Source organism: Microtus pennsylvanicus, chromosome 15 (assembly GCF_037038515.1).
Source record: "Microtus pennsylvanicus isolate mMicPen1 chromosome 15, mMicPen1.hap1, whole genome shotgun sequence".
Lineage (NCBI taxonomy): Eukaryota > Metazoa > Chordata > Mammalia > Rodentia > Cricetidae > Microtus > Microtus pennsylvanicus.
The window spans coordinates 22,471,742-22,494,720 of record NC_134593.1 but is presented as its reverse complement, the minus strand read 5'-3'; the positions used below and the strand labels follow the sequence as shown (position 1 = coordinate 22,494,720).

General features: G+C 38.0%; 1 protein-coding gene across 4 annotated transcripts in view; it reads left to right on the top strand.

Annotated features, from left to right (window-relative positions):
- The window catches only part of Ints6 (integrator complex subunit 6), a 79,362-nt gene that overhangs the window by 26,261 nt on the left and 30,122 nt on the right, over positions 1-22,979 (top strand). Inside the window, exon 1 of one of the 4 annotated variants that reach the window (XM_075950076.1) lies at positions 6,039-6,188. The exons of the other annotated variants lie outside the window; for them this stretch is intronic. The gene's annotated coding sequence lies outside the window, so the exon portion shown is untranslated. Of the gene's footprint in view, positions 1-6,038; positions 6,189-22,979 lie in introns of those variants that run through there. 4 annotated transcript variants of the gene reach the window in all.

Below are 22,979 nucleotides of genomic sequence, written 5' to 3'. Positions count from 1 at the left end.
GGGGATCTTCCCGTCTCTGCCTCTCTAGTGTTGGGCTCACAGGCACTCATTGGGAATCTGAGCTCAGTCCTTGTGTAGTACGACAGGTACTTGTCTGACTAAGCTGTCTCCACAGCCTAATTAACTTTCCATCTGAATTCTTATCTTTATTTCAGCTTTATATGCAAGTATAATGTTAATTTAGTCTCCCATGAATACTGAGCAGAACATTTCTAGGCAATGACTATATAACAGGATAAGTCTTTGGTGTTGTTTCATGACAGTGTTTAAGTAGTATTTGGAGTGATAAAAATAGTGATTCTAAGTATGTGGAGGCACTGAAAAAGTGGACTCAACCCATCTCATAGACACTGCTACCTCTCATGTAATTGGCAAATTCTTTTTAATATACGATCTAACGTGATTTAAAGATCTTATTAGGATGACCATTTATTGTGTGTGGCTTACTACATATATTTGTGAAATTTATAAAAAAGGCCCAGTATTAAATTGTTTGGAGCATAGAAAAGAAGTTAGTTGAAATACTTAGAGCTGTATCAAGCCTTGGCTTGAGTATATATGGGCCCCCATTTTTACAGCATGTTTGTGAGAAGAAAAACAGAACTTCTGTGCATTCTGTGACTGCTCACAGGAGAGAAGACTGACTGCTTTGTAAAATTGGACGAAACTCTTGAGCTAGATATAATCATTTTATATTAATTAATTAAATGAAACATTGAGAGTCATCTAATAAAAGTCTGGGCTATTACTTGAGGCGACCTGAGTATTGTCCGGTACTGTTTGGATTGCAAGTTTAAGTGTTAAGTGTATTATTTTGGCCTTTTTTTTTTTTTGGACTGTTGGTATGTCCGCATGTATACAGCCATTTAGTAAAACTGATTGTCTCCAGTATTTTCATATAAGGGAAATGGTATATCAGAATTCCAAGAAAGCTATTCTTTTTGTTTCCACAGTACTTATTTTTTGGTGTTGATAAACATTCTTGTGTCCAAATACTCATAATGCTGATCACATCAGTATTACCAGCATGTCAAATGTTTCCATGAAATCACTAAGTGATAATTAGAGCTGTTTATTTACTTAACTTTTTGAGACAGTGTCTTCCACTGAAGTCAAAGGCTGAATGTGAACTCAGAGCCTAGGCTGGCTTCAGATTTTGCCAGTCTTCCTCAGCTTTGGCTTCCAGAGTGATGAGTCATGTGTCACCAGGTTTTGCTGAAAACTTGAAACTTTTTATAATTTGCAAAGATCCTTTGGAGTACTAAGTTGCAGTGGAAATGTGTTCTGAACTGATTCCAGAAACACATGACCAAGTACCTTTGTTCAGTAAGGCAGCAAAAGAATCCTGCTGTAACAGTCAGTGTATCGAAACTGTTATTTTTCTCATTCCTGAAGATGCTAATAATAGTCTTCTATTTCAAATATTGAGATTTCTCTGTATAGATGAGTCTGTTTGCATTTCTGTATTATGTTTGCCATGGAGTTGATGTCTTTGAGAAGGTATTTGTTATCAAAATGAACTGTTGACTTTGCAATACTAACTAGGTTTTTAAGACCAACCTGGGTAACTACTTTTATAACTAACTGGAGAGATGACACTTATATAGAGGAATGTGAGCAGAGTCTCAGCTGTAGGTTCAGCTGGTCTTACAAATATTCTGATTTGTTAGCTCTTAAAATTGGTACACAAATCCAAGCTATGAGTTACTGGATTTGATAGCACCATTTTTTTTCCTGGATCATCCTACATATTACACATTGAAAATGCTTTTATTTTTCTGAAAAGGTAGTTATGCATTTGCCTTCTTAATGATTTAAAAGCAATAGATTCTAGTTTCTGAAGTGGTTCAGAAACTGTTTCCTCCGTCCACAAAATATTTTTATCCACTGTAATAAAACTATTTGCCAGAGGCCGTTGTATCTTTTTTATAGGTAAAGACTTAAAAACAGATTGAGAGTGGGTTTCCACTCCCTTGACTGCTTAGGACACTGGGTAGCTTTCTTGGTTTTTTATTAAAAAAAGACTGAAAGAGGGGCTGGTTCAGTGGTTGAGAAGCACCCACATGGTGGCTCTCAGAGATCTATAACTGCAATCCCATTAGATCTAATGCCCTCTTCTGGTGGGCAGTGTACATACAGACAAAACATCCATATACATAAAGTACATAATAAATCTTAAAAAAAAAAAGACCGAAAGAAATCTTGTGGAATTTCATAGTGTGATAGGTTTCTGAGTTGTCTTAGAGTGGCCTCTTCATACCTATATTATTGGAGTCTAGTAGCTCTTAAAGAATAACGTGATTTCAGACTTGTGCTTTGTGTCATCTCTACTGAGGCAGTTTTGTAAGAACAGCGAAGGGAGTTTGTTGGATATAGATCATTCACATTTTTTTATCTATACATTTGCCTCATATTCTTCATTCCTGGATTTGCCACTGTTGGTATGGTTTAGAAATGTTTCTTCTACTTATAGTTAATAGTTTATTGAAAATACATATTTATAAAATAAAGAAGTTGACACAATGTAGTGCACATTGAACAGTTCAGTTATACAGTAACATTGTTAAACTTAGGTCGTAAGAATAACCCCTAAGAAACATCTAGGCAAACAGAATGATGAAAAAAGAAATGTCTTGGTCATCCTAATGAAAGTGGTATGGCAGTAGAAACTATTACCTAAAGTCTTTGGTAAGATACATCAAAAAAGTTTAGAAACACTCTATCACTGCTTTTAGTCCTTCCATACATAAACTAAGGTGGTACTTATAGTTGTAGCTTTACACTACTGCAGCAAAATCACCAAGTGAGTTTATAAAATATACGGACCTCAGCTCTGCTTATGGGTCTATTGCTTTAGGCTGGAGTTGGAGACATTAGTATTTTATAAAAATGTCCCAAATGGTTCTGATGAGTTGAGCAGTCAGATTTGAAAACACAATATAATTGCAGATACTTTTCCCACACAAAAGCATGTGAAAATACCTTAATAACAGTGAAATGTTTAGGACTAGCCTAAAGTTATTCTAAGGTACAAATAATTACTTGGAATTTTTGCAAGGTTGTGGAATTGAGTTGTGTGAATATTTATAGCAGGATTGTTTTCTAATTTGTTGATGTGGTTTAGAATAGATAACTGGACAGTTTTAAAATGCTAACTTCCACACTGACTACCTGTTTAAAGTTACTTCCTCGAGTGTGCTGTGTTGAGGACTTCTTTTGACCCTGAGTTCAAGATGAGATAGATGAGGTGAACTCTAGGAAGAGGTGAATAATTGACTCATGTTGCCTGCTATTGCTATCCCTGCCTTAGAAGTTTTCATCCAAAGGGTAATATTAGAATTCTGGTGTCTTTACTCTTCTATAATTACTTGTTTTTTAATGCTATATAACTAACATCATTTAGAAAATACATTTCCATGACTATAAAAACTTGATGACAGTTAATGATTAATTGTCTGGAAAGTTGTCATTTAATTACCTTCCAGAATGGTTTCTTCAGATCTGAATTATTAAATATGCTTTAGTTCAGTATTTTCTCCCCTTTGATATGTAGTAGGTTTGGCTGTACACCAGAACTTTGGCAATCAGTGTACACATGTATAGTTCTTTATTTATTTGTATTCCAGCTACTGCAGGAGCAAAGATGAAAGTAAATAAATTCTTGCCCCTAGAAACATACTATCTTTGGAAACAGGCAACAAAATTAGCACTTGTAGTATAGTGAGAAATGCCATAGCAGAAATGAGGTTTCTCAGCATAAACAAAGAAACTTTAAATTTTGAGTAAGGAATTAAGCTGTGATATTCCAAGAGAGTATGCCAAAGTATACATACATGGACATCGTTTAATAGATGATTATAAATTGGAAAGATACATAAAATGTAGGTAGATGACAGTGCTGTAAGGATACAGCATTTCCTTATGCCAGCATTTTCAGGGAAAGGTATTAATATTGAAGTTGACTAGGCACATTATTAAATTTGGATTTTTAGCAAAGTTGTTCTGTCAGCCAGGTGAGTGAAGATGGACTAGAGACTAAAGGAGAGTGCTATGTGGAAAGAATGAGTAAGCTACACTCAGTAATCCAAAATTCAGCTGGTATTAGACAGGAAGGTGAAAATCAGAAGAGATGTGATCGTGTGTGATGCGGGTTTTGAAGAAGAGGTGTGATCGTGTGTGATGAAGGTTTTGAAGAAGAGGTGTGATCGTGTGTGATGAAGGTTTTGAAGAAGAGGTGTGATCGTGTGTGATGAAGGTTTTGAAGAAGAGGTGTGATCGTGTAAGGTTTTGAAGAAGAGGTGTGATCGTGTGTGATGAAGGTTTTGAAGAAGAGGTGTGATCGTGTAAGGTTTTGAAGAAGAGGTGTGATCGTGTAAGGTTTTGAAGAAGAGGTGTGATCGTGTGTGATGCAGGTTTTGAAGAAGAGGTGTGATCGTGTGTGATGCAGGTTTTGAAGAAGAGGTGTGATCGTGTGTGATGCAGGTTTTGAAGAAGAGGTGTGATCGTGTGTGATGCAGGTTTTGAAGAAGAGGTGTAATCGTTTGTGATGCAGGTTTTAAAGATGTAGTAGGAAGGAAAAAAGTTTTTTATAGGGTTCTGAACCTAGAATCTTGGCCCTCTAAAGGTTATATACATTTCTTAAAGTAATATCTAAATATTGTGTTTGTGTTCATGCACACTTTACAGGGGTGAAGTCCATAGATTGTCTGTGTTCTTTTATTTTTAGTGACAGTGCTCTGGGATGTAAGTCTAGGCTGCTCTTAACCACCCTCCTGTCTCAGTCTTAGTTTCTGGATTTAGAAAAAAGTAGGAAGAAAGGAAAATAAAAGAATTGCATTTATAGTAAGGCTGTTGTCAAGGAGTTATGAGGCAACTTGTAAAACAATCACCTCAGGGCTGGGATAATGGCTCCGCCAGTAAAGGGCTGAGGATCTGCTGCTGGTTTCTTGACGCCACTGAAGGCAGAGCTAGAAGGATCTCTGGGACATGCTAGTCAACTAGTCCAGCCTAATTGATGGGCTGTAGGCCAGTAAGGGGTGGACTGATAGTTCTTTAGCGTTCATGAAAACAATTGCCTCAAAACTTTTTTTTTTTTGAGACAGATGCCATTATTTATGTAAGCCATTCTGCTTCATTCTTAAAAGTGCTATGATGCTGCCATATATACTGTGGTCAAGGTTGTCCTCTCCTAACCCCATGCTCCAGCCACCTCTCTGGTCCATTGTTTGTGTTTTATTTTAGAAATGAATTTTGAGACAGAGTCTTTTTATATTCCCTTGGCTGGCATGGGACTGACTGTATAGATAACTGGCCTCAAATCTGCCGGTCTTTGCCTCCCAAGGGCTGGGATTAAGTGTGTGACACCACATCCTACCCCACTGTTTTTATTTTTAATAATATTTAAATTTGCTTGTTTAAAGCAGTCGCTGACATTCAAAAAAAGTACTATAACTGGAATAGTTGTTCTCTTTCTCTGCCCCTCCCACCGTGTGTGTGCATGTGTGTGAGTGTGTACATGTATGTGCATTTATGCCCCAGGCATAAATTTTAGACTGCTTGGTTATTTTCTGCCTTCCTATGTCAGATTATAATCTGAGAAAACGCAGATGTTAATGTTTGATTCCTGATGGCCACACTAACGTAAGCATTAGGCTGCTAGTTACTTATAAATATTTTGATTATATTAGCTCTATTCCCAGTTTTTAAAACTTAATTTCTACTTTTGGTCCTTTTCAAATATAGTGCAATAGTTTTAAGTTTTTTAGATTTATTTATCAAAAATAAGCTTCAAATGAGTGAATAATCTTGAAACTTTGGCCTTTACACCAACACAAGGCTAAATTTTGGTCTAGATGAGGCTGTTTTGGTATATTTTTTTCCCACGCTCTCTTTTCAGATTGAATTACTGATTCCCCTCCCCCTTGTTTTGTTTGTTGTGGTTTTGATGTTTCTTTTCCTTTCAGCTAAAGGAGCAGCCCAGTGGTTTTCAAGAAGTGCCAAAGTGCACACTGACTGTCTCATGATGACTGGTGCCTCAGGGAGGGTCATGATTCCTGGATACAGGATCGACCTGATCCTGGATGTCACTTCAAGCAGTCAGATCGTGGGGAAAAGCCTTGTCTAATGGCTAGCCTTCCTCAAAAGTCTGATGCTAGTCATCTCAGAAGGCCTCAGAGAAAGTCTTAAAGGTGAGCAGAGTAGAGTGTAGTTCTCTCTGGGGACTGTGCCTTTTTGTTGGAGAATCTGATTCAAACAGAATGATAACCCTAAGCTGATTATTTAGGTTTAATTGGTAAACTAATCTGAAACTCAGAACTCCGTTGCTGATGATCAGACCCCAACTTTGAGTATCTTTCTGAGCTTAACAGCCATAGGGAGGAATTTCCTGTGCTCTTGAGAGCTTTAGCTTAATGCTTGTTCTCTTAATTGGACATAGCCTTTTTGTTGTAGCTAAGTGATTCTTGATTTCAAAATTGCATTCAATTGTTAACTGCAAATAGATTTTAAAAATTTAATGAAGTATTTTTTTAATTTATACAATTATATAAGTATCAGGCAGTTAAGCTTCAGAGGTTTATTAGAACAAGTTTGCATTTGACTTTTTATGTTTTTTTTTTTTAAAGATATTTTTGGGTGGTAGTGCATGCCTATTAATCCTAGCATGGGGAGGGTAGGACAAGTTTAACTGGGCTACATAGTATGAACCTGTCTCAAGAAAAGTGAAAAACAAAAACAAAACAATGAAAGGCAAAAAGCACAAGAGCTTTGACGTAGTTTATATTTTATTGCATTGAACTTGAAGAAATTAGTACTACTCCCTTCAACATTTTTTATCATAGTAAAGATTCTTAAGAGATATTTTGACCATTTTATTTTGGAAAAGTTTAATTTTACATTGCTTTCTTTGTAATGGAAGCACTTTTATAAAACCCAGTAGTTCACTAATAACCTAAGTTCCTAAATTTAAGTAAACTGAAAAGTCCTAAGACCTGTTAATTTCTTTTCATTGAATTGCTATTTACTAGTATTAAATTTTGTGGGGCATGTATAATTCCCAGTGTTTGTACTTCTTAAAGTTTAGTAATTATATATACTAGACTGGGAATATAGCTCAGTGCAGCATGCTGGTAGATAGTCAGTGGGCCCTGGATTTAATTTCTATCATTCGGAAGAAAAATCACGTGTTTATTTCTGTGTGTGTGTTCTCAAATTTGCTTTCTGTGCAACACGAGCTGTGATACATACCAGAAATTTTTATTCTATTTTGTTTTTTGTTCCTATGGTGAACACTGACCAAAACCACTTTGGGGAGTTTATTTCATCTTACAAGTTTTTTTTTAATTGATATTTATTGAGCTCTACATTTTTCTCTGCTCCCCTCCCTGCCTCTCCCCTCTGCCCTTCAACTTTACCCCAAGGTCCCCATGCTCCCAATTTACTCAGGAGATCTTGTCTTTTTCTACTTTCTATATTCCATGTAGATTATGTAAGTCTCTCTTAGTGTCCTCATTGTTGTCTAAGTTCTCTGGGATTATGGTTTGTAGGCCATCTTTCTTTGCTTTATGTTTAAAACCCACCTATGAGTGAGTGCATGTGATAATTGTCTTTCTTTGTCTGGGTTACCTCACTCAAAATACTGTTTTCTAGCTCCATCCATTTTCCTGCAAAATTCAAGCTGTCATTATTTTTTTCTGCTGTGTAGTAAGTACTCCATTGTGTAAGTGCACCACATTTTTCTTATCCATTCTTTGATCGAGGGGCTTTTAGGTTGTTTCCAGGTTCTGGCTATGACAAACAAAGCTGCTGTGAACATAGTTGAGCTAATGTCCTTGTGGCACGATTGAGTATTCTTTTGATACCCAAAACTGGGTCTTGAGGAAGGTTGTTTCCTAATTTTCTGAGAAATCGCCACACTGACATCCAAAGGGGTTGTACCAGCTTGCATTCCTATCAGCAATGCAGAAGTGTTCTTTTTTCCCCACAACCTCTTCAGCATAAGTTGTCATCGATGTTTTTGATCTTGGCCATTCTTACAGGTGTAAGATGGAATCTCGGAGTTGTTTTGATTTGCATTTCTCTGATGACTAAGGATGTTGAACATGTCCTTAAGTGTCTTTCAGCCATTTTAGATTCTTCTGTTGAGAGATCTTTGTTTAGGTCTGTACTCCATTTTTTTAAATTGGATTATATGGTCTTTTGGTGTCCAATTTCTTGAGTTCTTTGTATATTTTGGAGATCAGACCTCTCTCTGGTGTGGGGTTAGTGAAGATCTTTTCCCATTCTGTAGGCTGTCGTTTTGTCTTGTTGAAAGTGTCCTTTGCTTTACAGAAGCTTTTTAGTTTTAGGAGGTCCCATTTATTAATTGTTTCTCTCATTGTCTGTGCTACTGGAGTTATATTTAGGAAGTGGTTCCCTGTGCCAATGCGTTCAAGTGTACTTCCCACTTTCTCTTCTATGAGGTTCAGTGTGTCTGGCTTTATGTGGAGGTCTTTGATCCATTTGGACTTGAGAGTTTTGTACATGGTGATAGATATGAGTCTATTTTCATTCTTCTACATGTTGATATCCAGTTATGCCAGTACCACTTATTAAATATGCTTTCTTTTTTCCATTTGATATTTTTTGCTTTTATCAAAGATCAGGTATTCGAAGATGTGTGGATTGATAACTGGGTCTTCTATTCGGTTCCATTGGTCCTCCTGTCTGTTCTTATTCCATCATCCTACAAGTTTTGTCCAGCATTGAAGGAAACCAGGGCAGGAGCTCAAGGCAGAGCAGGAACCTTGGAGGCAGAGCCTGAAGCAGAGTACAGAGGAATGAGCTTACTGGTTTGCTTTCCTTGACTTGCCTAGCTAATTTTTGTATACAGTCCAGGCCTGCCTGCTCAGGGATGGCACTTCCAGCAATTGGGCTAGACCCTCTCACATCATTAGCAATCCAGAAAGTGACCTCATAGACAGTGCCCACAGACCAGTCTGATAGAGGCAGTTCCTTAAACGAGTTTCCTTTTTTCTGGGATGTCAAGTTGATAACTAAAATTAGCCTTCACAGTTTATAAACTTTATAATTAAAAGACTTAAGTCGAACCCCTAGAAAGACCTTATGGAGACAAGAGAACCCACTCTTGAAAGTTGTCCTCTGACCTCCACTCATGGACTGTGGCATACCCACAGCATATGTTTGCACATTATACATACAATTAAATATAATTAATTAAATGTAAGTTTTAAAAAGGACTAATGAGCATTTTCAACCCCTGTGATCTTTATTAGAATTCTGACTTCTGCTGTTGTAGGAAAGAAGCACTCACACAATTATTAGTAAGTTGTGGTGTGTCCAGAGATAGACGGGCTGCAGTAGACTTGTGGACAGCAGTGTGGGGGACCCCTGGAATATCCTGTTTGTCCACTGCTGTAGACTGTGGGACTGTGCTACCGTGTTAGATGCTTTCCACATCATCTTTGGAATGGTCTTTATCCATACATTTACTCTTCTTGAGCCAGAATGCACTCAAGTTTTGTTGAACAAGTACTATACAATTGCTTTGAAATGTAGACACAAGGTTAGGTGTTGGGTCTTGAGGGGTGATTATTTGATATCCTGAGTGCTGAACTCCTGGCCTGAGGTAGATCATTTCGGTCTGAGAGTTTATATTGTTTCAAAAATGTTACTCTTTTACATACAGTCTCTTCCAGGTATTGCCTGGTGTACCCCCACTCCCTCATCTCTATTCTTTCTGGATAGTAGAATTCTGAATTGAACTTTATTTTTGTTTTTGGTTTTAAATGCTTTTTCTTTTCTTTGTTTTTCCTCCTGGGCATAAGACACATGCCTATAATCTCAAGAGTCGCAGACATGTAGCAGGACAGGGGAATCTCTGAGTCTGAGGCTGACTGGTCTGTGAGCTCCAAGCATCTGGAGCTCTATTGAGACTTTCTTTTCCTTCTGCCCTCTATCCTTCACTGTCCTCCAAATCCCCTTTCTCTTACATCTGTCTTGTTTTGGGGAGCTTTTTTTTTTTTTTGACTGAATTACTAAATTGCTTGACTTTTGAAAGGTGTGTGTGTGTATGTATGTATGTATGTTTATATGTGTGTGTATGCATGTGGTAGCAAAATAGGGTCTGAAATGAAACCTGGAACTCTGAACAGTTGGATTTTTTGTCCAGAAAACCCCAGGAATCTCCCATGTCTCTCTTTGTAGATAGGTACACTCTGCTCTGCTTGACGTTATATTTGGGCTCTGGGATCCAAACTCAGGTCCTCATACTTGCATTTCCTCAACCATTTCCTCAACTCTGTGTGTGTGTGAGGTGAACTTTTCAAAATAAAATTAGTCATTTTGAAATGAATAATATTCTTTCGTGTTTTTGTATATAAATATGAATATACACACACATTTTTCTACAGTGCTGGGTGTGGAACCCTGGATCTCATGCGAGTTCCTTAACAGGCTCTGTGCTGAGCTATAACCCTGGCCCATCCCCCATTTTTTTTTTTAATTTTTTAAGTAGACTTGTACTTGGAATCATATAAAATGCAAAAATCCTAGGATAAGCAGGTATCTTTCATGTACCTTGACCAGATAATTTCAGTTTAGATATCCTTGCATTTGGAATTCCTGTTCTTAGAAATAATTAGAGAAGTACTGAGGATTGAGATTATTGGAAAGTAAAGCCTTGGAGAATAGAGGTTGAGGGTCTTTGTTCATGATGGATAATATGAACTCCAGCTGATAGAAGGCCTAACAGAAGAGAGGTGTCCACTGGAAAGGAGGAAACTGAAGTAAATCTCTAAGGACCAAATACAGCATAGCTTCTGTCTTCCTCCAATTTGTTTTGAATTAAAGACCTAACTAAGGCAGTATTGTATTTGAGAGATTAGCTTTAAGAAACACTGAAAACATTAAATTTTCTTTTGAAAAATTTCTATATTACCTAAGCAAATCTGAGAAATTGATACTGGAGACACTAGCTTTCTATGTAGTAAGATGACTTAAACATTTCCGTTATTAGGATGTATCAGTTCTTGCCCTTGTTACAACAGCATGTTGCTTTTTGCCACAGGGTCTGGAAGCCTAAATTGGATTTCCTGCCTCTACCTCCCAAGTGCTGTATCACATGCTACCATACAGAATTAGTTTTTCTTTGAATGCATAGTTTCTGCAGTAAACAGACTGACAAGCTTCTAGTTTAATTGTTCTCAGCTTGTGGGTCTTGACCAGAGGAGTCACATACCAGATATTCCTCACAGCAGATATTTACTTTACAATTGATAACAGCAGACTTACAGTTATGAAGTAACAGTGGAAATAACTTTGTGGTTAGGGGTCACCACAGCATGAGGAACAGTATTAAAGGGTTTTGCAGCATTAGGATGGTTGAGAACCACTGCTCTAGATTTTTTTTTAATTGGGTTAATGGTCTTTTTGAAAGAACAGTAACAAAAACAGAGAATTCTATTTTAAAGATAGGTTTGATTGGGTAGTTGTCCCAGAAGTAGAGTGGCTCTGCTCCAAGCTGTGCTAGTCTCAATTGCTTCTCTTTGGTGGATAGTTGATGCCAAATGGGCTCATTTTACAGAACATCCTGCAACCAAGGTTTGACTTTTAAGAAAAGCAGCAGACTTTGGAGAGCAGGAGACTTCTTTACATGAAGGTGACTCCAGATTTAACACAGGACAGGACAGTCCTTATCAGCATTCGTCAAGAACTTCACAGCTTACCTATACTAGTTATGTTAAGATTTGGGAGGTGGGCGTTCATTAATAGAAGGAGGAAAGAGATTGGTTAGACTTGGGGAGAAGCTGGCATTAAAGGAATAATAAAGATTATGCTTCAAAAGCTTGATTGTTTCTTTGTTTTCTTATATAATGGCTGTTCAAAGCTTACTTTTTTACTTCAGAATTGGGTCAGATTTCTTATGCTTAGCAAATGGTTTATGGAGACTATACTCTGGGCTTAGGGTTAATTCTTACTATTGTGTTGGTGTTTGTGTTTCTTTCAAACATCCCCTCCATTCCATTGTCAATAAACAGAGTGATAGAGTTAGGAATTCTTTTATCTAAAAGGGAAAATAGGTTATATTAATACTTATATCCACTTCAAATTTAAGTTATTTAAAATGTATTGGTTGAAATGTTTATGTGTTAAAAACCAAGTGTTGAATCCTGACTGCAATTAATTAGAGATCTAACTATTCTTTCAGTACAAAGTTTAAACCAGGCTGGGTTCAAACTCATAAAAATTCACTCCCTCTGTGTCCCAAGCGCTGGGATTAAAGGCGTGCACGTTATTTAAAACCCAGAGCTTACTGTTTTTCTAAGTCTTGAAAATCTCCAACTTTTTCAAATTGCTTTGTGTAATGTAAGGGCTTTGAATTTATATTTAAATTGGGAATCAGGATTACTATGTCTTACAAGAAAGTTTGCTGAAGTTTTGATTGGGAATCCAGTTAGAACAGTTGGAGATGGGGTTGACATTTTGTCATTCTGATCCATTATTATTGTTTATTTCTCATATTTTCAACATCTTTTTCTGAATATATTTATAAGTTCAGTGTGTGAGCTTGGCACATTTCTTATAAATTATAATTTTAAGCTCTATTGTATTGTTAGTGCAGAAATATATAGTGGGTTTTTGTTATTCTGAGACCTTTATCCTGTGAGCTGCCCAAATTTATTTAGTATATAGTAGCCTTTTCTGGAGTTTTTGGGAGCTGGTACACACAGAGCTGTGTCTGAAAAGTTTTACAAGCTCTTCCCTTTTCACTATTTGTCTACCCTTTCTTTTCTCCCCTTACTGTACTAGTAAAAATGGTGGGACTTGTCATCCTCTCTTGTTTGTGATCTTGGGGAAGGTCAGGTTAGAAATGAGTTAGTCTTTTCCTCTGCTAATATGATGTTAGCTGCAGGTTTGTGTTTGTAGGGGTGGGGTGTGTGTGTACACGTGTGTTTTTGTTTTGATTTGTTTTTTTGAAATAGCCTTTTCCTGTAGCCCAAGCTGGTCTGAAACTCACTATGTGACCCAGACTAGACTTGAACTCAAAATTGTCCTGCGGTAGCCTTCCAAGTGCTGCTGTGATTACCAGCTAGCACCACCATCTATACTCACTATATGCCAGGCTGACACTGCTACAAACATTTCTGTCAGGTTGAGGCAGTTCTCTCTATTCACAGTTTGCTGAGATACAGTTCTTTGTTGTTGTTGTTGATAACATTTTGTTTTTAAAACTGTGAATAGATGTTGGGTTTTAAGGAAAATCATAACTTTTTTAATTCTGTCAATATGGTTACTTTATTAACTTGAATGTTAAATCAATTATTATTTATATATTTTATCAATCTGTTTTGTAAGTGAGGAAACAACGATGGTGATGTAGTCAGGCAATCATAGTAACCAGAAAGCAGGTATGAGCTTGCCAAGTATAAGATGTAGCAGGAAACATAATAAAACTGGCATATTACGCACTGTAAACATAGTGAGGTTCCAGACATGGGATAGGCATTTAGCACATTGGTTCTTTCAAAAACCTGCGTCAACTAGGACATGTAAACCAATCCCATGATGGGAAGGTCTCCTTCCCCCCATCTCCTACCTTTCCCGTGATAATTACGACAATTATGTTTCTTTGTATAAAATACTACTCACTCATTCCCTACCTACTTCTTGAAAGCTGGATGGAACTGGAAATTACTGACAGAAAATTGCAAGTTTTTGTACACAAGAGTAGTACATACACCTGTATCTGTTCTTAGCAGTCCAGTGCATATTCTCACAAAGGTATATGGTGACTAAGTGGTACTCGAACTGAATTTTTGCCTTAGGGTAAAACCTCATAATAATGAGAATTTTTTTAATTGTTTTAAGTTTACCATTTTTTAAAAAGACATTTCTTTATGTATATGAGTACTATGTTTGCATCTGATGCCAGAGAGGGCATCAGATCTCATTATAGATGGTTGTGAGCCACCATGTGGGTGCTGGGAATTGAACTCAGGACCTCTGAAAGATCAGCCAGTGCTCTTAACCACTGAGCTTTCTCTCCAGTCCTAAGTTTATGATTTTTAACAGAACTTTTTGACTGAGTTTTATCAGAGAGGTGGTGTTAAAAGTAAGCTTCCCTTCCTGTTCCATTTCCTTTCCACAGAGGTTTAGATTTGCATTGAAAACCTTTTCATTGTGGAAACTTTCAAATATGTACAAAAGTTCAGGAAATAAAATGAAATGGTGGACATCAGGAATTCTTGTCTAGTTTCAGTAATTATCTGTATTTTGCTGTGCAGTTCTCAGCTTACATCTGTTTTCCTTTCTCTCACCTCAGCTTAAGTCAGAGCCCTAGCTAGCATGGTACACTCACTATATTCTCTCTCTCTTTCTGTCTCTCTCTGTCTCTCGTATGTATTTTATAAGTGTGAAGTCTTTTAGAAGTTTAACATACAATTGGCTTCCTAGTTATCCTTAGAAAAAGAACAAAAATCAGATATGTTGGCATACTCCTGCAATCTCAGCATTCTGTATTGTAGACGGACACAGCAGGGTCAAGGTATAAAGGCCTGAGAGAACTACAGTCTGGTCTGCAGAGGGAAAGGAACTTTGAAAAAACTAACCAGTTATTACCTGGACCAACAAACATGGACCAGTTAGTGTAAAGTCAGCTTAAATCTCCAAGATTCTGAGGTTAAACTCAAAGCTTTAAGTGGTATTAGAACTGTAAGCATTATTTTGTATTATAGTCTACATTTGAAAAAGAATGTGAAATTATTCTAAGGTTAATCAGTTAGGAAACACAAATCAAATACTAATAGTCTTTAAAATATAATTTCATAATATACAGAAAAGCTATAAGGTGTTTTTCAAAAGTCAAGATTGCAGGCTGGTGCTCTGCTTAGCTTTTTTTTTTTTTTAAGTGTATGGGTATTTGCCTTCATATATGTCTTGTATGTCTGTGCCCCATGTACTCAGAGGTCAGAAGAGAACATTAGATTTCTTAGAATTGCAACTGTGGATGTCTGTGAGTCACTGCAAGGGCAGCCAGTGCTCTTAAACCACTGAGCTGTTTCTCAAGCCCAATGGCCAATTAAGAAAAACCTCTACCACTCTGGAGATGACTTATACCCAAATACTCTGACACTCAGACTATAAAATTTTATATGGAAAAGGAGATAGATATGCACCTTTATGGACAATCATATACTATTGTTGGGATTTTAAGACACCATTATAATGATGATATGTGTGAACTGTGTGTTTAGAGGGTGCGAGCATGTTAGCAGTGATCCTGTGGAGGTCAGAGGATAATTTTGAAGTGTCAGGTTTTTTTTCTTTTATGTTTACCTGGGTTCTGAGATCAAAGCTCGCAGGGTCAGGCTAGTGGGGATAGTACCCTCACCTATGTCATCTTGCTGCTCAGAGAACATTTTTATGGCCGGGCAATGGTGGTGCACACCTTTAATCCCAGCACTCGGGAGGCAGAGGCAGGCGGATCTCTGTGAGCTTGAGACCAGCCTGGTCTATAGAGTGAGTTCCAGGACAGGCTCCAAAGCCACAGAGAAACCCTGTCTCGAAAAACCAAAAAAAAAAGAGAGAGAGAACATTTTTATGTATGCTCAATCTTACGTTTTATCAAGCAAAGAAATACATTAAATTGCTGCTATTATTTAAAGTCTTGAGTCATAGTTAATACATTTGTTAGAAGAGTTAAATAAAGCAAGGAATCTGATGGAGTTGTATTTGCTATACATGGGTTCATTCAGTAAATGGAGAATTGTTAGCCAACTTACTGATTTTTTTTGACAGCTTTCTGATTTAACAGTTTATGATTTATTTCAAGCTGTTTCATGCTGGGTTCTGAATAGTTTGGAATATAGTTAATATGTATAGTTGCCCTTTTGTTTTGTTTTGAGACAGGGTTTCCTCTGTGTAACCCTGGCTGTCCTGGAACTCCCCTTGTAGACCAGGCTGACCTTAAACTCACAGAGATCACCTGCCTCTGCCTCCTGAGTGCTGGGATTAAAGGTGTGTGCCGCTGACACCACCACCCAGGCTGCAACTATACTCTTAAAACGTGTTGGCAGAGGCACTCTGAGTTTAAGGTCAGCGTGGTCTACAAGGTGAGTTCCAGGCAGCTAGAATTGTTACATAGAGAAACTCTGTCTCAAAGGGGAGGGGGTATAGTTGCACCAAATACATGTGATTTGTATGTTGCTGGAGATGTTTAGAGCTTGGCTTATAGGTTTTTGTTGTTGTTGTTGTTTGTTTGTTTGTTTTGTTTTTCCGAGACAGGGTTTCTCCATAGCTTTTGGTTCCTGTCCTGGAACTAGCTCTTGTAGACCAGGCTGGCCTCGAACTCACAGAGATCCGCCTGTCTCTGCCTCCCAGGTGCTGGGATTAAAGGCGTGCGCCACCACCGCCCGGCATGGCTTATAGTTTTTTCAGTCATGATTCATATGGTGTGTTTTTGAATGTGTTAAGTAGTTCCTGCAATTTGTAGTAATATAGATATTAGGATTATAGGATACATTATCAGGCTCTGCGTCATGCCTTCTCTGCCTTTGGTGTCAGGTCTTTTTCTTTAGCAGTCATTCGTCTGCTACACTCTTTCTTTTCCCATTGCCACTAGTTTTTGTGGTCCTTTTCCTTCCTTCCTTCCTTCCTTCCTTCCTTCCTTCCTTCCTTCCTTCCTTCCTTCCTTCCTTTTTTCCCTATATTGAGAGTTAGACCTCAGGCCTCACATGTTAGACAAGTGTTAGTTCATTCCTTTTAACAAAACATTTGTTTATTTTTATTTTTCAATTGTGTATGGCAGTGTGTGGGTATGTGCACATGAGTGCAGGTGCCTTAAGGAGGCCAGAATTGGATCCCCTGCAGTTAGAGTTACAGGTGGTTGTGAGCTGCCACACTGCTGAGCTACCTCTCCAACCTGTTTTTCTTCCCTCCCCTCCCTTCTCATTTCTTTTATCTCTCTCTCTCTCTCTCTCTCTCTCTCTCTCTCTCTCTCTCTCTCTCATTGAAGGACGCCACTTGTTTGTTTTCTGTCTGCCCAGACTCCAGAAATAATCACACAGAAACTGTTTGCAATACTGTTTGGCCAATAGCTTAAGCATTTCTAGCTAACTTTTACATCTTAATTTAACCCATCTCCATTAATCTGTGCATCACCACGAGGTCGTGGCCTACCAGCAAAATTTCAGTGTGTCTGTTTCCAGCTGAGGCTCTATGGCTTCTCCTTGACTCCACCCCTCTTCTTCCCAGCATTCAGTTTAGTTTTCCCCACCTACCTAAATTCTATCCCATCAACAGGCCAAGGCAGTTTCTTTGTTAATCAGTGGTAGTCACAACATACAGAGGGGAATCCTACCCCTCGCCCCCTGTCCCTCTCCCTCTCTTTCCCTTGCTTTCTTTCTTTGATGTGGGGTTGCTCTGTGTAACAGCCTTGGCTGTCCAGGAGCTCGCTTTGTAGGCCAGGCTGGCCTTGAACTAACAAAGATCCGCCTACCTTTGCCTCCCTAGTCTTTAGAACTAAAAACCTTCCCAAGTGTGTGCTGCTACCACCTCGTCCTGTTTTCCTTTCATTAAATCACATTTATTTATTTATTTACTTATTAATTTTGTATGTGGAATACATATGTAACATGGTGTGTGTGCAGAGGTTGTTTTGTGAGAGTCATTTCTTCTACCTTGTGGGTTTTGGGGATCAGGCTTTTTTTTTTTAAGTGTATGGGTATTTGCCTTTGTCTTTATCTACTGAGCCTTCCCTCTTGCTTGCCTAGTTCTTCTCATGACTGCTTTTAATCTGCCACATGTTGGCAGGATTTCCCTAAAGTATGCCTTTTGTGTATATCATCCTACTCAACTATCTCCTTGCTTTCCATTGTCCAATAGATTCCTCAATGCTTCACATTTTACCCAGTCACATTATTAATCCTTTCATTTTCATTCAGCCATATTTATTGACTAGCTTACATGATCTAGATACACTAGAGTCTAAGCATAGAATGGAGAGCAAAAGCAAACAGGAGTCTTTTTTGGGTGTGGAGACGACAAAAATTATTATTGTTAAAAAATAATTGTGTAAATGAAAGTAAATTTGTAATAATCATTTTTTCTTCCCAAAGGGAAGAGTATAGAATGGTATCCAGCTCAGTGGAAGAGTGCTTATTTAGTATGTATGCGGAACTGAGCTCATCTAACACTGGGAACAAATGGGGGTAGAGTGTGGAGGAATATGCTAGGAGATCCTACTAGTGTGTACTTTAGATCTGGTCATTGAGGCTATGGTTGTTAGTATCTGATGACAAACCCCCAATTTAAAGAAATGTTTAGGAAGTTAAATCAGAATTCACTGTCATAGATTGTGCTTAAGGCTTTTTAAGGGGCATGAAAACGGCTTTGTAGATGATAATGATGCCATTCATTTCCTGGCCTAGAGAATATTATAAGACTTATGGATGAAGAAAAATCATGAATTAAGTTTAGAATGTTTAGATTTTGAGGCATCTCGGAATCCTTTATGAGTGAATATTGCCAGGCAGTGGTGGCAAGCTCCTTTAATCCTAACCCTCAGGTAGTTGGTAGGTGGATCTTTGAGTTTGAGGTCAACCTGGTCTACATAGCAAGGTCCAGGACAGCCTACACAGAGAAACTCTGTCTTGAAAAAAGAAACAGCAACAACATAAAAGTGAATGTCATATAGAGAAGACTTTGATATTCTTTTTTTTTTTTTTTTTTTTTGGTTTTTCGAGACGGTTTCTCTGTGGTTTTGGAGCCTGTCCTGGAACTAGCTCTTGTAGACCAGGTTGGTCTCACAGAGATCCACCTGCCTCTGCCTCCCGAGTGCTGGGATTAAAGGCGTGCGCCACCACCGCCCGGCAAGACTTTGATATTCTGCAGAGAGAATTTGGCTGGACATATTCAAGTTGAATATGATCTAGATTTAGATAGTACTTACACCTATGAGTAGGTGGGTTGGGGCTGAGTGTAAACTGACAAGGACCCAAGCATAAGCTTGCTGATCTTTCACATTTCAAGCCCAGGTATTAGGGTTTGAGAAAGGGGTGAGGGTGAGCCTAGAAGATAGGAGCAGCCAGAGAAGGAGGGAAACCATGAAAATACTAAAGTGTGACAGAGCTAGAGGGAATTGGCGGGGGCAGGGAGGGGGCAACGGGGAGATGGACGAACGGACGGACAGACGGATGGAGACTTCACATGCTCTTTTGAAGGCAAATAGGAAATCTCAATATTTGATGGTAACTATAGTTATTCTTTGATGTATAACATATTATCTTGAAACTTAATGGGCTTAAAGCAACTTATTTCTTTGGGTTATGTGAGCTGTCTGACGTTCATATCTGGGCTTTTGGTGCTGCCTAGCAGCTAAGGTACCTGGCTTCTTTTTTCCTGGAGTTTCTGTGTCCCTGTCTTACAGTAATCCAGTTCAAGTTTCTTTACATGGTTTCCAATTCCCACAAGGATGAAATAGCCTCTCAAGGCTTTATAATACTTAGTTCAAAATATTTTGACCACACCATGCTTTTACCACAGCAACTCAAAAAGAATAGTTAAGAATTAGGTGGATTGTGAGATAACTAGAAGAAAAGTACCTATTATTTCTTTATATTATCTTCTCTATGCTTGACTTGAACTGGACTGCTGATTTCCTTGAATGTTAAACTGTTGTTTCCTTCTTCCTTTACTAAAATCCTGCCTGTTTATTTGTAAACCACTTGTTGAGGTCTACTTGAATATTGTGGTGCTTGTTTTTATTCTTCTATTTCCTTTCCTCCCCCTCTTCCTCTTCCTACCCTCTTACCCTACTCCCTTTGCTCCCTCCCTCCTGCTTTTCTTCCTTCTGCTTCTCTTTCTTTGTGGCTTCCTTCCTTTTCTCTGTGTCCCCTCCTCTTTTGGAGGTCTTAAGGTTTTACTCCATAACCCAGGCCGATCTTGAAGTTGTGGTAATCCTTCTCTTTTAGCTTTTTGCCTGGAATTTAGGTTTGAGCCACTGTGCCAGACTTAAAGGTGTTCTTAAAAGTCTCCAGTCTCTTTTTTTTCTCTTATCCCATCTATTCTAAAGTAGCTTTTAATCTCGTGTGTGTTTGTGTGTGTGTGTGCGCGCGCACGCGCATGTGTGCATCTGTGCGTGTTTGGGGACTAGTGTTTTCTCCTGTGTCTCTAATAACTATCTCACTTTTTGTCACCTTCCCATCCTCCATGCAGTTGTAAATTTTCAGTAAGCTTTTCATTCTTTACTCTTTGTTGGGAAGTCTTTATTTTCCCATAGATAATTAATTACTCTGTTGTACCTTGTTCATGCATTTATGATTGTTCATGCTATAGTTATTTACTTGTATGATTCTGAAGGTAAGACATTATAATGTGTAACATATTTACCTTTTTATTAAATAACCTGAGTCACAACTTGGTTTATGATCTCAATTCCTTTCTAAAAAGGTCTCACCAGATAACAATTAGATCTTATTTCACCTTTGATTCTCTGCCAGGCTCATTGGTACTAGGCCAATGGAGAAACTATAAAAAGAAAGTATGGTTTGGTGTGTTGGGTAAAAAAAATTACAAGAAATGATAGAAAGTCATTCTTTTCTATATCTCAGTTAAAGTAAGAATTTATGAGGTTGTGTTCTGTGTGGGTGTAAATGGAATTATGTCTGACATAGTAAATTTTCACTGTGAATGCTAAACAGGAAGAAATAGCTGCCATGGTATCTGCACAGGCAATATTTGTATCTACCCTATCTGTGTTGCAGGTGTTGGGCAGGTTTTGTAGTTCATACTTTATCCTTTATGTCTGTGCACATAAAAGTGATAATTAGAGAGGTAGCTATATATACAGGGATAGAATAACACTTGTATGTCTGGAAATGGGACTACCTGGTTTTATAATCCATCACACTTTTATTGTTTGATTTCTTTTTTAAAACTGTGTAGCCCTGACTAGCAGGGAACTCATTGTGTAGACCAGGCTGACCTTGTGCTCACTGTTTCCTGATTAAAGGCATTCACTACAAGTCCAGCTTCATCACACTTATTATATGGAAGCTATTTGTGTCTGTGTTTGTATGGTGTTGCCTTAGACCTAGCAGTTTCTAAAAGGTGGTTTACAACTCTTCTTCAGTGTTTTCTTCAGAAATTCATTTGACGATGTAATGGGGGGGGGGACAGTTGTCCTCTGTACCCTCACTTAAACTAATAAGATAGGCCACGAAGTAAACAAGGCCATTAAAGCTCACGTAGGAAGTACTGTTCTGAAAGGGCATACTTGGAATTAACTTTCACAATAGAGCTGGTCAGTAGAGCATGCCAGAGAAGATACAGGGTCCTGTATGTTTCTGCAGACTATGGTGTGGTCCTCATCTGAGAACCATTTGAGTTACAACCAGGAGATGTCTGCTCAGACGCCAGAGTTAGAGATGGCTGAAAAATAATTTATCTTCCTTTACTGTTTTCTGCCTTCTGTTTATTTCTTATATTCTGCAATTTAAAATGTAAATAAAATGTAAGCGTTCTGGTTATTTGAGATTTTATATGTTTTCCATAAAAAGTGAAACAGCTAAAATCTATCACATGGCAGCTTACAGTCAGTCATCCAGAACTCCATTCCAAGGGATCTGATTATCTTCTGACCTCTACAGGCACACACGTAATGTAAGACTACTTTTATGTAAACAAAACCCTCATATATACAGTAATATAAAATAAATCTTTAAAAAGAATCTTAAAAACTAACATTTTTACGTTTGTTTATTTGGCTTTTAATATCCTGATATGTGCCTGTCCTATAAATAACTAAATAAACTGAAATTGAATTTTTAGTTCACTTTCAGCAAGGTCACAGATAACTAGTATCCAAGCCATTGTTAAATGTAAGACCATCAGGGGAGATAAGCCAGTAAAATGCTTGCTTTGTAAGGGATGAGGACTTGAGTTTGTGCATTATTGTAATTTATTTAAACACGCTGTGAAGAGAAGTCACGCCACACAACAAGGCTCACATTGATTTATCGGAAGAGGAGAAAAAAGAGGTAGAGAAGGGGCCAGAGACCCCTTCCAGGGAACAAGAGTGGTGGGAGAGAGAGGGAGATAGGAGGCAAAGGGGAGCATAGCGAATGTGCACAGCAGTTGTGCTCCTAGTGGCTGCAGCTGAGGAAGTATCCTGTCAGGACTCTAAGGGCAGGCAGGTCAGTACAGATACCTGAATACTAACAGGCATGGCAACAAGGCTGACCTTAGGCTGAGGCTGTAGAGACAGGGGAGCTAGCTGACCCAGTTAGTCTAAGCCATGTTAAAGCTGCTGGTACTGTGATTTTAAATTTTCTTCCTTCTGTTTGTTAGCTTAATTTAAACACATCTAAGAAAGAGATTCCTAAAGGATCATGAGTTCTTTCCTCACACACCAAGCTTTCATAATGTTGGAACCATTATTTTATTTCATCTTTAAATCACCCAAACCCAAATTTGCCTAATGTTTATTTGGTAGCTACATTAGGGGGAAAAATGAGAACATTTGCACATACTTTTTAGTTAGCTGATCAAACAGAAATCTTTTTAGGGTTAGTTATCTAATCTCTCTATTTCATTGAAGCACGTGAAGTTTTGTCTTTGCTTTTTATAAAAACAATGACATTATTTTTAAGAAGAATGGATACCTGCCTGAATACTTCATTGGTTTCCACAGTTACGGCATTGTGCTACAGTAGTTTGGATAAGAATAAGTAATATAAACAATTTGCCATATTTACTTAGTTATATTCTTTTTGTTGTGAACTTGAGCACCAGTGAATACAGGAAATGACACTTGTTTGCTTTAATGCTATATAGAGATGGTTTTCTGTCCAAATCATTTACATTTTGCCATTTCCTCATCTAAATTATGTTTTTGACTGAAGAATATACTTGATTACATGTACAACCACTTAACATAGAAAAACGCCTGTGTTGAAATGAAAGGATGATTTTTATATAATGAG